Source organism: Triticum dicoccoides, chromosome 7A (genome assembly GCF_002162155.2).
Source record: "Triticum dicoccoides isolate Atlit2015 ecotype Zavitan chromosome 7A, WEW_v2.0, whole genome shotgun sequence".
Taxonomy (NCBI): Eukaryota; Viridiplantae; Streptophyta; class Magnoliopsida; order Poales; family Poaceae; genus Triticum; species Triticum dicoccoides.
In genome coordinates, this window is record NC_041392.1 from 686,738,421 (window position 1) to 686,751,539 (window position 13,119).

Genomic DNA, 13,119 nt, shown 5'->3' on the forward strand with positions numbered 1-13,119 from the left:
AAAACAAATAGACTTTGAACTAACAACAAAAAAGCAACAGTGGCATACCTGAAACAATAGAGCTGTCCAATCTCGGCTCATTAATGGTCCTGAGCAGACACACCAACCAATGGTTCAGGAATCAGGATTTGCACACTCCAAACCAGCATTCGAGCAACAAGGTATGACAAATTTAAATAGCACACACGTAAGATGAAGCTCCTTGATGACAGTGAGCTCATCGATTGGTGGCCTTCCCCATGGCGGAGAGGATGACGATGGGCGCCTCCTCGGGGAAGCTGAGGATGAGGTCGGCCACATCCCGGATCCGTGCGGCCGACGACAGCGACGACCCGCCGAACTTCATCACGACAGTGAACCCCGCCACTGTCCCGGCCCCATCCGCCGCCTCGCCCTTCTCGAGAGTTGCCGCCGTCGCGGTGTGCCGCTGCTGGCACTACAGCGAGGAGCCAGTGGTGGCGGCGGCGGATCTCAGGGGCAGGGATTGGTGGAGGAGTGCTGGCCGGCGTGGGGAGGCCCGGCGCCACACACGACACACCGAGGCACGAGGACGGCAGCATGAGCTGACGTCAACCCTTGTCCCCAACCGAGAGAAAGAGAGATTTGTGGCAGAGGTTGGGTGCGTCCGAAGAGAAAGGATGGGAGAGGTGAAGCCGAGCCCCCCATGGCATCCCCTTCTCATCGCCTCCTCTACATGTCCAGCGCTCGTTGTTGCCCAGCCGACGAGCCTCGCTTTCCCTCGACCAAGGCGCTCCCTCTGCCTGTCCGGCGCTCGCCCTCAACCGCCGACCCCGCCCACATCCGTCCCTCCCCGCGCTTCCTTCAACCCTTGCTGCTTCCGCCCGCAGCCGCCGCGCCTGCCTCGTCCCGATCGCCGCCATGGGAGATGATTTGCTGTGGTGACGAGGAAAGGAGGACGGAGGCGCAGCTGTGTTAACGAGGGATAGATGAGGAGGGGGGTGCGAAAGGGGAAAAGGAGGAGGCGTGGAGATGTGGGTGTGCTTGCAGTGGCGGAGCCAGGAATATTTTTTAGGTGTGGCAGAGTTTGTGAGGGAAAAAAACAATATAGTAACATATAACTATGTGACGTTCCTGCTTGCTGCCTCTCTTGACGGTGATCGCTGCCATGCCCACCACGCTGACTAAAGATCGCGTGGTTGCTCTGTAATCGCTGCCTCTGTTGCATGCCTTACAGGTTAGCCGACTAGGGGTGGGTCGATCGGTCGGCAGTAGGAAAAAATATCACAACAAGACATACATTGTCATGAGTTTGGAGGAGTAGCCGTTGCTCCTAGTTGTATATTGTAATACCTCAGACGATTTGAGTCCAATTAGATCTAGTTTCTTCACCGGAGAGACGGAAAGCGGTGAGGCTCTGGGTTTCGCGGAGTTGGCACTGCTCATCACACAGCTAGAGAAAAGCTTGAGGGGCGGCTGCAAGGCGATTCCTGATCAACCGTGCTTGAACGAAACAGCTCGTGTATCTCCAATCAATTAGTACATTTTTTTTAGCATGTCCAATCAACTGGAGTACATGTGAATTGATTTGCAATTGACTGCCAATGATGTCCTCGTTTAGAACATGGGCTTGTGGGTCATGGGCTTATGTGATGCAAGTCACCTATTGCTTAATTCTCTCCTTCAGCGGCAGTTAGGCCTCTAATGAGGCAGAAACACGTAGGTAACAACACAACTACCTGGCGAAATACATTTGAGGCCATGAGTTGCCTGCCCCCTGTGAGTATTCATCCTCCAAATTGACGAAACTGACCAAAAATTCATTGACTCAGCTCAAAGCTTCATACATACAGTATATATATGTAATACTTTTGCCAAATTTTAGGTATGGCGGCTGCCAAACCTCGCCATATAGCTGGATCCGCCCCTGTGTGCTTGCCTTCGAGGGGAAGGAACGAGTGCGCGACAAAATCGACACAGTACATCGTGAATACCTCCTGCACACGTGGACTGCGCGAGCGAGCGCCCATGCTGCACACGTTAATGTGTTTAATAAGGCCCCAAAATCTCCACGTAGCAGCGATCAGTAAATGTTCATCAGTATTATTACGCATCTCTTAGAACTCGTAGCATGACATCTTTTTATGCGTACTTGATGATGTTCTTTCTTTACATTACGTGGAACAATCGTAAAAGTCCAGAACAAACGCGCGCAGTTTAATTAGGCAGTAGTACATACGAGTACTACGGAATAGCCCGTTGGCTCATTAGCAAATTGTTCAATGAACCTCCGAATTTTCTTCCGGGGGAAAGGCTTTGCAACACTAACCTAACCTCCAAGAACCAGCCCGAGAATGAAGAGCTCAACTCACTTTCGTCCGTCTTTGGGCGGTGGCCATCAGCTTCAGATTGCGCTCCCCGTGGGCGGGGTGGGAGATCTCCGCAGGATGTGGCAAGGTGTTAGCGGTATTTTCCTTTTTTGGAGCCGGACTTCTAAAACTGTTTGTATATGCAGGCGCAACCTGTTTTTTAAATATTAATTGCAAAGAAGTGAATTTGATGGTATTATTTTTCGAAACGGAGGTAAAAGTTTTGCCTCGTCGATTAATTAAGAAGAGAATTGCCCAGTTAATTATGGAAACCGGGCAAAAACCAATACAAATACGCTACATGTGAACTACTCACAAAGTATGGTACACCACAACCGCACGATCGATCCAATAAACATAACCAACGCACAACAACAAACTCTCACACTTTTAAAACACAATGGAACACCCAACAGGAACACCTCGACTCAAGACAACGGACACCACCATGGGGACGGTCGAAGACATTTGAGATCATCCATTTAAGCAGCGGCGGACGCCTTTCCTACGGCGCCACACTTCTTGCCTATGCTCCTAAGAGCTTTTTCCACCTTCTCGATTTTGCCCGTTGTAGCCTTGTTCGTCAGGATGCAAGCAATCGCCTTGCCAGATCCGGGGCTAGCCACTTCCAAACTAGCAAGCAAGTCATAGATCTCTTTCGCAAATAGAGCCTCAGAATTAGTTGTCGACACATTTGCTATATCAACCTCATCACCCACAAACACCACTTGCCCAATGTTCTTCTCAGGTTTCTCCTTCATCACGCCAGTAACAGTCTTGCTAGACACAGGGTGATCAGACGCCCATTTGTCAAAGAAATTGTAGAACTCATTGTAGTTTTCGGTGTAATTCTCATCAACTAAGAAATTGCCACTAGCACGCACCAAGACAACGGCCGCATCAACCTCCTTAACTTCAGGCGTCACCGACCTGGTGGGTTCAGTCATAGGCAAGGTGGAAAGATTCTCATCACAGAAACTCGCACGAGCCTCTGCAAGACCCAAGTCCAAGATGGGAACACCATCCATCACCTTCGTTGGCACTTGGCTAAGCTCCAAGGTGGTTGGAGCAGGAGCCACATGCACCAACAATTCCCCATGTAGCGGGGAAATTGGTTCCTCACACATCCCTTGAAGCTCGGGCATGGTCTGCATCACCGGGACCAAGACCACGGAAGTGGCCTCTCCCACGGAGTCAACATGAGCGGTGGGTAGAGCATGAAGTGACGACGAACTGGCTTTGGAACGAGGCGAAAAGCAACCATAGAGCTCCATATCACTCCCATCAACAACTCCAACATCAAGATGAACCATAGGAGACGATGCAGGGGCGGTTTGCTTCGCAATCAAAGCAATAGAGAGCCTGTCTAGAACAACTTCCGCACACTCCATAAAGCTCCCAAACCGAAGCAGCCAACCTTGCATTGATTCGGCGACATCACGTAGAGGTTGCACCGCCTCCTTCAGCTGAAGCAACGCCAAGCCTTGCAGTTCAGAGTGCAATAACTCGGCTTGCGCTGCAAAACTAGGCTGCTGGGTTGCAAAACTCGAGGACGCCGAGATAGTGGGGGCAGAAGCAACAATTGCTGCCCAGAAATGACGCTGAATTCCTTTGGAATGGGCATGTTTTGGAGCAGGAGCTTGGGCTTGAAAATGCTGAGTGACGAGGCGGTGTGGTGACGATATGGCAGAGGTTGCCAACAGGCTGAGTGGGCGCCAAGCATTGCGACATCCACGCGCACGATGACCATGTTGGGTTTCGTAGTAATTTCAAAAATTTTCCTACGCACACGCAAGATCATGTGATGCATAGCAACGAGAGGGGAGAGTGTTGTCTACGTACCCACGGAGACCGACTGCGGAAGCATTGACGCAACGTAGAGGAAGTAGTCGTACGTCTTCACGATCCAACCGATCAAGCACCAAAACTACGGCACCTCCGAGTTCGAGCACACATTCAACTTGATGACGATCCCCGGACTCCGATCCAGCAAAGTGTCGGGGAAGAGTTCCGTCAGCACGACGGCGTGGTGACGATCTTGATGCACTACAGCAGCAGGGCTTCGCCTAAACTCCGCTACAGTATTATCGAGGAATATGGTGGCTGGGGGCACCGCACACGGCTAAGTAATAGATCACGTGGATCAACTTGTGTGTTCTAGGGCGCCTCTACCTCAGTATATAAAGGACTAGAAGGGGGGAGGGCTGGCCGGCGATAGGAGGCGCGCCAGGAGAGTCCTACTCCCTCTGGGAGTAGGATTCCCCCCAATCCTAGTTGGAATAGGATTCCTTGAGGGGGGAAAGAGAGAGGGGGGGCCGGCCACCTCTCCTAGTCCTAATAGGACTAGGGGAAGGGGGGAGGCGCACAGCCACCTTGGGCTGCCCCTTTCTCCTTTCCACTAAAGCCCACTAAGGCCCATATAGCTCCCGGGGGGTTCCGGTAACCTCCCGGCACTCCGGTAAAATCCCGATTTCACCCGGAACACTTCCGATATCCAAACATAGGCTTCCAATATATCAATCTTTACGTCTCGACCATTTCGAGACTCCTCGTCATGTCCGTGATCACATCCGGGACTCCGAACAACCTTCGGTACATCAAAATGCATAAACTCATAATATAACTGTCATCGTAACCTTAAGCGTGCGGACCCTACGGGTTCGAGAACAATGTAGACATGACCGAGACACGTCTCCGGTCAATAACCAATAGCGGGACCTGGATGCCCATATTGGCTCCTACATATTCTACGAAGATCTTTATCGGTCAGACCGCATAACAACATACGTTGTTCCCTTTGTCATCGGTATGTTACTTGCTCGAGATTCGATCGTCGGTATCCAATACCTAGCTCAATCTCGTTACCGGCAAGTCTCTTTACTCGTTCCGTAATACATCATCTCACAACTAACATATTAGTTGTAATGCTTGCAAGGCTTATGTGATGTGCATTACCGAGAGGGCCCAGAGATACCTCTCCGACATTCAGAGTGACAAATCCTAATCTCGAAATACGCCAACCCAACATGTACCTTTGGAGACACCTGTAGAGCTCCTTTATAATCACCCAGTTACGTTGTGACGTTTGGTAGCACACAAAGTGTTCCTCCGGAAAACCGGAGTTGCATAATCTCATAGTCATAGGAACATGTATAAGTCATGAAGAAAAGCAAATAGCAACATACTAAACGATCGGGTGCTAAGCTAATGGAATGGGTCATGTCAATCAGATCATTCAACTAATGATGTGACCTCGTTAATCAAATAACAACTCTTTGTTCATGGTTAGGAAACGTAACCATCTTTGATTAACGAGCTAGTCAAGTAGAGGCATACTAGTGACACTCTGTTTGTCTATGTATTCACACATGTATTATGTTTCCGGTTAATACAATTCTAGCATGAATAATAAACATTTATCATGATATAAGGAAATAAATAATAACTTTATTATTGCCTCTAGGGCATATTTTCTTCAGTCTCCCACTTGCACTAGAGTCAATAATCTAGTTCACATCGCTATGTGATTAACACCAATAGTTCACATCTTTATGTGATTGGTTCACATCTCCATGTGACTAACACCCAAAGGGTTTACTAGATTCAATAATCTAGTTCACATCGCTATGTGATTAACACCCAAAGAGTGATCATGTTTTGCTTGTGAGAGAAATTTAGTCAACGGGCCTGCCATATTCAGATCCGTATGTATTTTGCAAAATTCTATGTCTACAATGCTCTGCACGGAGCTACTCTAGCTAATTGCTCCCACTTTCAATATGTATCCAGATTGAGATTTAGAATTATCTGGATCAGTGTCAAAAACTTGCATCGACGTAACCCTTTACGACGAACCTTTTTGTCACGTCCATAATCGAGAAACATATCCTTATTTCACTAAGGATAATTCTGACCGCTGTCCAGTGATCTACTCCTAGATCACTATTGTATTCCCTTGCCAAATCAGTGCAGGGTATACAATAGATCTGGTACACAGCATGACATACTTTATAGAACCTATGGCTAAGGCATAGGGAATGACTTTCATTCTCTTTCTATCTTCTGCCGTGGTCGGGCTTTGAGTCTTACTCAACTTCACACCTTGTAATACAGGCAAGAACTCTTTCTTTGACTGCTCCATTTTGAACTACTTCAAAATCTTGTCAAGGTATGTACTCATTAAAAAAACTTATCAAGCGTCTTGATCTATCTCTATAGATCTTGAAGCTCAATATGTAAGCAGCTTTACCGAAGTCTTTCTTTGAAAAACTCCTTTCAAACACTCCTTTATGCTTTGCAGAATAATTCTACATTATTTCCGATCAACAATATATCATACACATATACTTATCAGAAATGATGTAGTGCTCCCACTCACTTTCTTGTAAATACAGGCTTCGCCGCAAGTCTGTATAAAACTATATGCCTTGATCAACTTATCAAAGCGTATATTCCAACTCCGAGATTCTTGCACCAGTCCATAGATGGATCGCTGGAGCTTGCATATTTAGTTAACACCTTTAGGATCGACAAAACTTTCTAGTTGCATCGTATACAACTCTTCTTTAGTAAATCCATTAAGGAATGCAGTTTTATTTATCCATTTGCCAGATTTCATAAAATGCAGCAATTTCTAACATGATTCGGACAGACTTAAGCATAGATACGAGTGAGAAAATCTCATCGTAGTCAACACCTTGAACTTGTCGAAAACCTTTTTGCGACAATTCTAGCTTTGTAGATAGTAACACTACTATCAGCGTCCGTCTTCCTCTTGAAGATCCATTTATTCTCAATTGCTTGCCGATCAGTGGGCAAGTCAACCAAAGTCCATACTTTGTTCTCATACATGGATCATATCTCAGATTTCATGGCCTCAAACCATTTCGCGGAATCTGGGCTCATCATCGCTTCCTCATAGTTCGCAAGTTCGTCATGGTCTAGTAACATGACTTCCAGAACAGGATTACCGTACCACTCTGGTGCGGATCTTACTCTGGTTTACCTACGAGATTTGGTAGTAACTTGATCTGAAGTTACATGATCATCATCATTAGCTTCCTCACTAATTGGTGTAGTAGTCACAGGAACAGATTTCTGTGATGAACTACTTTCCAATAAGGGAGCAGGTACAGTTACCTCATCAAGTTCTACTTTCCTCCCACTCACTTCTTTCGAGAGAAACTCCTTCTCTAGAAAAACTCCGAATTTAGCAACAAAAGTCTTGCCTTCGGATTTGTGATAGAAGGTGTACCCAACAGTCTCCTTTGGGTATCCTATGAGGACATATTTCTCCGATTTGGGTTTGAGCTTATTAGGATGAAACTTTTTCATATAAGCATCACAACCCCAAACTTTAAGAAACGACAACTTTGGTTTCTTGCCAAACCACAGTTCAGATTGTGTCGTCTCAACGGACTTAGATGGTGCCCTATTTAATGTGAATGCAGCTGTCTCTAATGCATAACCCCAAAACGATAGTGGTAGATCGGTAAGAGACATCATAGATCGCACCATATCTAATAAAGTACGGTTATGATATTCGGACACACCATTATGCTGTGGTGTTCCAGGTGGCATGAGTTTGTGAAACTATTCCACATTGTTATAATTGAAGACCAAACTCGTAACTCAAATATTCTCCTCCACGATCAGATCGTAGAAACTTTATTTTCTTGTTACGATGATTTTCAACCTCACTCTGAAATTCTTTGAACTTTTCAAATGTTTCAGATTTATGTTTCATTAAGTAGATATACCCATATCTGCTTAAGTCATCTGTGAAGGTGAGAAAATAACGATATCCGCCACGAGCCTCAATATTCATCGGACCACATACATCGGTATGTATGATTTCCAACAAATCTGTTGCTCTCTCCATAGTACCGGAGAACGGTGTTTTAGTCATCTTGCCCATGAGGCACGGTTCGCAAGTACCAAGTGATTCATAATCAAGTGGTTCCAAAAGTCCATTAGTATGGAGTTTCTTCATGCACTTTACACCGATATGACCTAAACGACAGTGCCACAAATAAGTTGCACTATCATTATTAACTTCACATCTTTTGGTTTCAATATTTTGAATATGTGTATCATTAAGATCGAGATCCAATGAACTATTTTCATTGGGTGTGTAACCATATAAGGTTTTATTCATGTAAACAGAACAACAATTTATTCTTTTACTTAAATGAATAACCGTATTACAATAAACATGATCAAATCATATTCATGCTCAACGTAAACACCCAATAACACTTATTTAGGTTCAACACTAATCCCGAAAGTATAGGGAGTGTGCGATGATGATCATATCAATCTTGGAACCACTTCCAACACACATTGTCACTTCACCCTTAACTAGTCTCTGTTCATTCTGCAACTCCCGTTTCGAGTTACTACTCTTAGCAACTGATCCAGTATCAAATACTGAGGGGTTGCTATAAACACTAGTAAAGTACACATCAATAACATGTATATCAAATATACTTATGTTCACTTTGCCATCCTTCTTATCCGCCAATCACTTGGGGTAGTTCCGCTTCCAGTGACCAGTCCCTTTGCAGTAGAAGCACTTAGTCTCAGGCTTAGGATCAGACTTGGGCTTCTTCACTTGAGCAGCGACTTGCTTGCCGTTCTTCTTGAAGTTCCCCTTCTTCCCTTTGCCCTTTTCTTGAAACTAGTGGTCTTGTCAACCATCAACACTTGATGTTTTTCTTGATTTCTACCTTCGTTGATTTCAGCATCACGAAGAGCTTGGGAGTTGTTTCCGTTATCCCTTGCATATTATAGTTCATCACGAAGTTCTACTAACTTGGTGATGGTGACTAGAGAATTCTGTCAATCACTATTTTATCTGGAAGATTAACTCGCACTTGATTCAAGCGATTGTAGTACCCAGACAATCTGAGCACATGCTCACTAGTTGAGCGATTCTCCTCCATCTTTTAGCTATAGAACTTGTTGGAGACTTCATATCTCTCAACTCGGGTATTTGCTTGAAATATTAACTTCAATTCCTGGAACATCTCATATGGTCCATGATGTTCAAAACGTCTTTGAAGTCCCGATTCTAAGCCGTTAAGCATGGTGCACTAAACTATCAAGTAGTCATCATATTGAGGTAGCCAAACGTTCATAACATCTGCATCTGCTCCTGCAATAGGTCTGTCACCTAGCGGTGCATCAAGGACATAATTCTTCTGTGTAGCAATGAGGATAAACCTCAGATCACGGATCCAATCCGCATCATTGCTACTAACATCTTTCAACACAATTTTCTCTAGGAACATATCAAAATAAACATATGAAAGCAACAACGCGAGCCATTGATCTACAACATAATTTGCAAAATACTACCAGGACTAAGTTCATGATAAATTTAAGTTCAATTAATCAAATTACTTAAGAACTCCCACTTAGATAGACATCCCTCTAATCTTCTAAGTGATTACGTGATCCAAATCAACTAAACCATAACCGATCATCACGTGAGATGGAGTAGTTTTCAATGGTGAACATCGTTATGTTGATCATATCTACTATATGATTCACGCTCGACCTTTCGGTCTCCGTGTTCCGAGGCCATATCTACATATGCTAGGCTCGTCAAGTTTAACCTGAGTATTCTGCGTGTGCAAAACTGGCTTGCACCCGTTGTAGATGGACGTAGAGCTTATCACACCCGATCATCACGTGGTGTCTGGGCCCGACGAACTTTGGCAACGGTGCATACTCAGGGAGAACACTTCTTGATAATTTAGTGAGAGATCATCTTATAATGCTACCGTCAATCAAAGCAAGATAAGATGCATAAAAAGATAAATATCACATGCAATCAATATAAGTGATATGATATGGCCATCATCATCTTATGCTTGTGATCTCCATCTCCGAAGCACCGTTATGATCACCATCGTCACCGGCGCGACACCTTGATCTCCATCGTAGCATCGTTGTCGTCTCGCCAATCCTATGCTTCCACGACTATCACTACTGCTTAGTAATAAAGTAAAGCATTACATCGCGATTGCATTGCATACAATAAAGCGACAACCATATGGCTCCTGCCAGTTGCCGATAACTCGGTTACAAAACATGATCATCTCATACAATAAAATTCAGCATCACGCCTTGACCATATCACATCACAACATGCCCTGCAAAAACAAGTTAGACGTCCTCTACTTTGTTGTTGCAAGTTTTACGTGGCTGCTACGGGCTTAAGCAAGAACCAATCTCACCTACGCATCAAAACCACAGCGATAGTTTGTCAAATAGACTCCGTTTTAACCTTCACAAGGACCGGGCGTAGCCATACTTGGTTCAACTAAAGTTGGAGATACAGTCGCCCGCAAGCCACCTGTGTGCAAAGCACGTCGGGGGAACCGGTCTCGCGCAAGCGTACGCGTAATGTTGGTCCGGGTCGTCTCGTCCAACAATGCCGCCGAACCAAAGTATGACATGCTGGTAGGCAGTATGACTTATATCGCCCACAACTCACTTGTGTTCTACTCGTGCATATAACATCAACATAAATAACCTAGGCTCTGATAACATGTTGGGTTTCGTAGTAATTTCAAAAAATTTCCTACACACACGCAAGATCATGTGATGCATAGCAACGAGAGGGGAGAGTGTTGTCTACGTACCCACGCAGACCGACTACGGAAGCATTGACGCAACGTAGAGGAAGTAGTCATACGTCTTCACGATCCAACCGATCAAGCACCGAAACTACGACACCTCCGAGTTCGAGCACACATTCAGCTCGATGACGATCCCCGGACTCCGATCCAGCAAAGTGTCGGGGAAGAGTTTCGTCAGCACGACGGCGTGGTGACGATCTTGATGCACTACAGCAGCAGGGCTTCGCCTAAACTCCGCTACAGTATTATCGAGGAATATGGTGGCTGGGGGCACCGCACACGGCTAAGGAATAGATCACGTGGATCAACTTGTGTGTTCTAGGGTGCCTCTACCTCAGTATATAAAGGACTAGAAGGGGGGAGGGCTGGCCGGCCATAGGAGGCGCGCCAGGAGAGTCCTACTCCCTCTGGGAGTAGGATTCCCCCCAATCCTAGTTGGAATAGGATTCCTTGAGGGGGGAAAGAGAGAGAGGGGGCCGGCCACCTCTCCTAGTCCTAATAGGACTAGGGGAAGGGGGGAGGCGCACAGTCACCTTGGCTGCCCCTTTCTCCTTTCCACTAAAACCCACTAAGGCCCATATAGCTCCCAGGGGGTTCCGGTAACCTCCCGGTACTCCGGTAAAATCCCGATTTCACCTGGAACACTTCCGATATCCAAACATAGGCTTCCAATATATCAATCTTTACGTCTCGACCATTTCGAGACTCCTCGTCATGTCCGTGATCACATCCAGGACTCCGAACAACCTTCGGTACATCAAAATGCATAAACTCATAATATAACTGTCATCGTAACCTTAAGCGTGCGGACCCTACGGGTTCGAGAACAATGTAGACATGACTGAGACACGTCTCCGGTCAATAACCAATAGCGGGACCTAGATGCCCATATTGGCTCCTACATATTCTACGAAGATCTTTATCGGTCAGACCGCATAACAACATACGTTGTTCCCTTTGTCATCGGTATGTTACTTGCCCGAGATTCGATCGTCGGTATCCAATACCTAGCTCAATCTCGTTACCGGCAAGTCTCTTTACTCATTCCGTAATACATCATCTCACAACTAACATATTAGTTGTAATGCTAGCAAGGCTTATGTGATGTGCATTACCGAGAGGGCCCAGAGATACCTCTCCGACATTCGGAGTGACAAATCCTAATCTCGAAATACGCCAACCTAACATGTACCTTTGGAGACACCTGTAGAGCTCCTTTATAATCACCCAGTTACGTTGTGACGTTTGGTAGCACACAAAGTGTTCCTCCGAAAAACGGGAGTTACATAATCTCATAGTCATAGGAACATGTATAAGTCATGAAGAAAAGCAAATAGCAACATACTAAACGATCGGGTGCTAAGCTAATGGAATGGGTCATGTCAATCAGATCATTCAACTAATGATGTGACCTTGTTAATCAAATAACAACTCTTTGTTCATGGTTAGGAAATGTAACCATCTTTGATTAACGAGCTAGTCAAGTAGAGGCATACTAGTGACACTCTATTTGTCTATGTATTCACACATGTATTATGTTTTCGGTTAATACAATTCTAGCATGAATAATAAACATTTATCATGATATAAGGAAATAAATAATAACTTTATTATTGCCTCTAGGGCATATTTCCTTCAGACCATTCCCAAGGCAACGGGAGCACCTGAACGGATCTTTGCAATCCATGGCTTGGTGCCCAGGAGTGAGGCAACGACAACATCTACCGTGGAGCCAAGCGGGGATTGGACGGTGAGTAGATGTTGGGGATAGCGACGACGGACGACGCGATCCATGACGCGGTAGAACCTCCTACCAACCCCCTTTTGTGTCTGGTACGTGCCCCACATGCACCTCGGTGGAGTCGATGACCTTGGCGGCAGCCGGCGGTGTCTGGGGGCCCACTGATAACCCACAAGTATAGGGGATCGCAACAGTTTTCGAGGATAGATTATTCAACCCAAATTTATTGATTCGACACAATGGGAGCCAAAGAATATTCTCAAGTATTAGCAGCTGAGTTGTCAATTCAACCACACCTGAAAACTTAATATCTGCAGCAAAGTGTTTAGTAGCAAAGTAATATGATAATAGTGGTAACGGTAGCAAAAGGTAATGTTTTTGGTATTTGTAGTGATTGTAACAA

The 13,119-nt window shown here is 45.5% G+C and overlaps 1 pseudogene; it reads right to left on the bottom strand.

Moving 5' to 3' along the window:
- The window catches only part of LOC119331990, a 2,999-nt pseudogene extending 2,068 nt beyond the window's left edge, over positions 1-931 (bottom strand).
- Between the last annotated feature and the right edge of the window lie 12,188 nt (positions 932-13,119).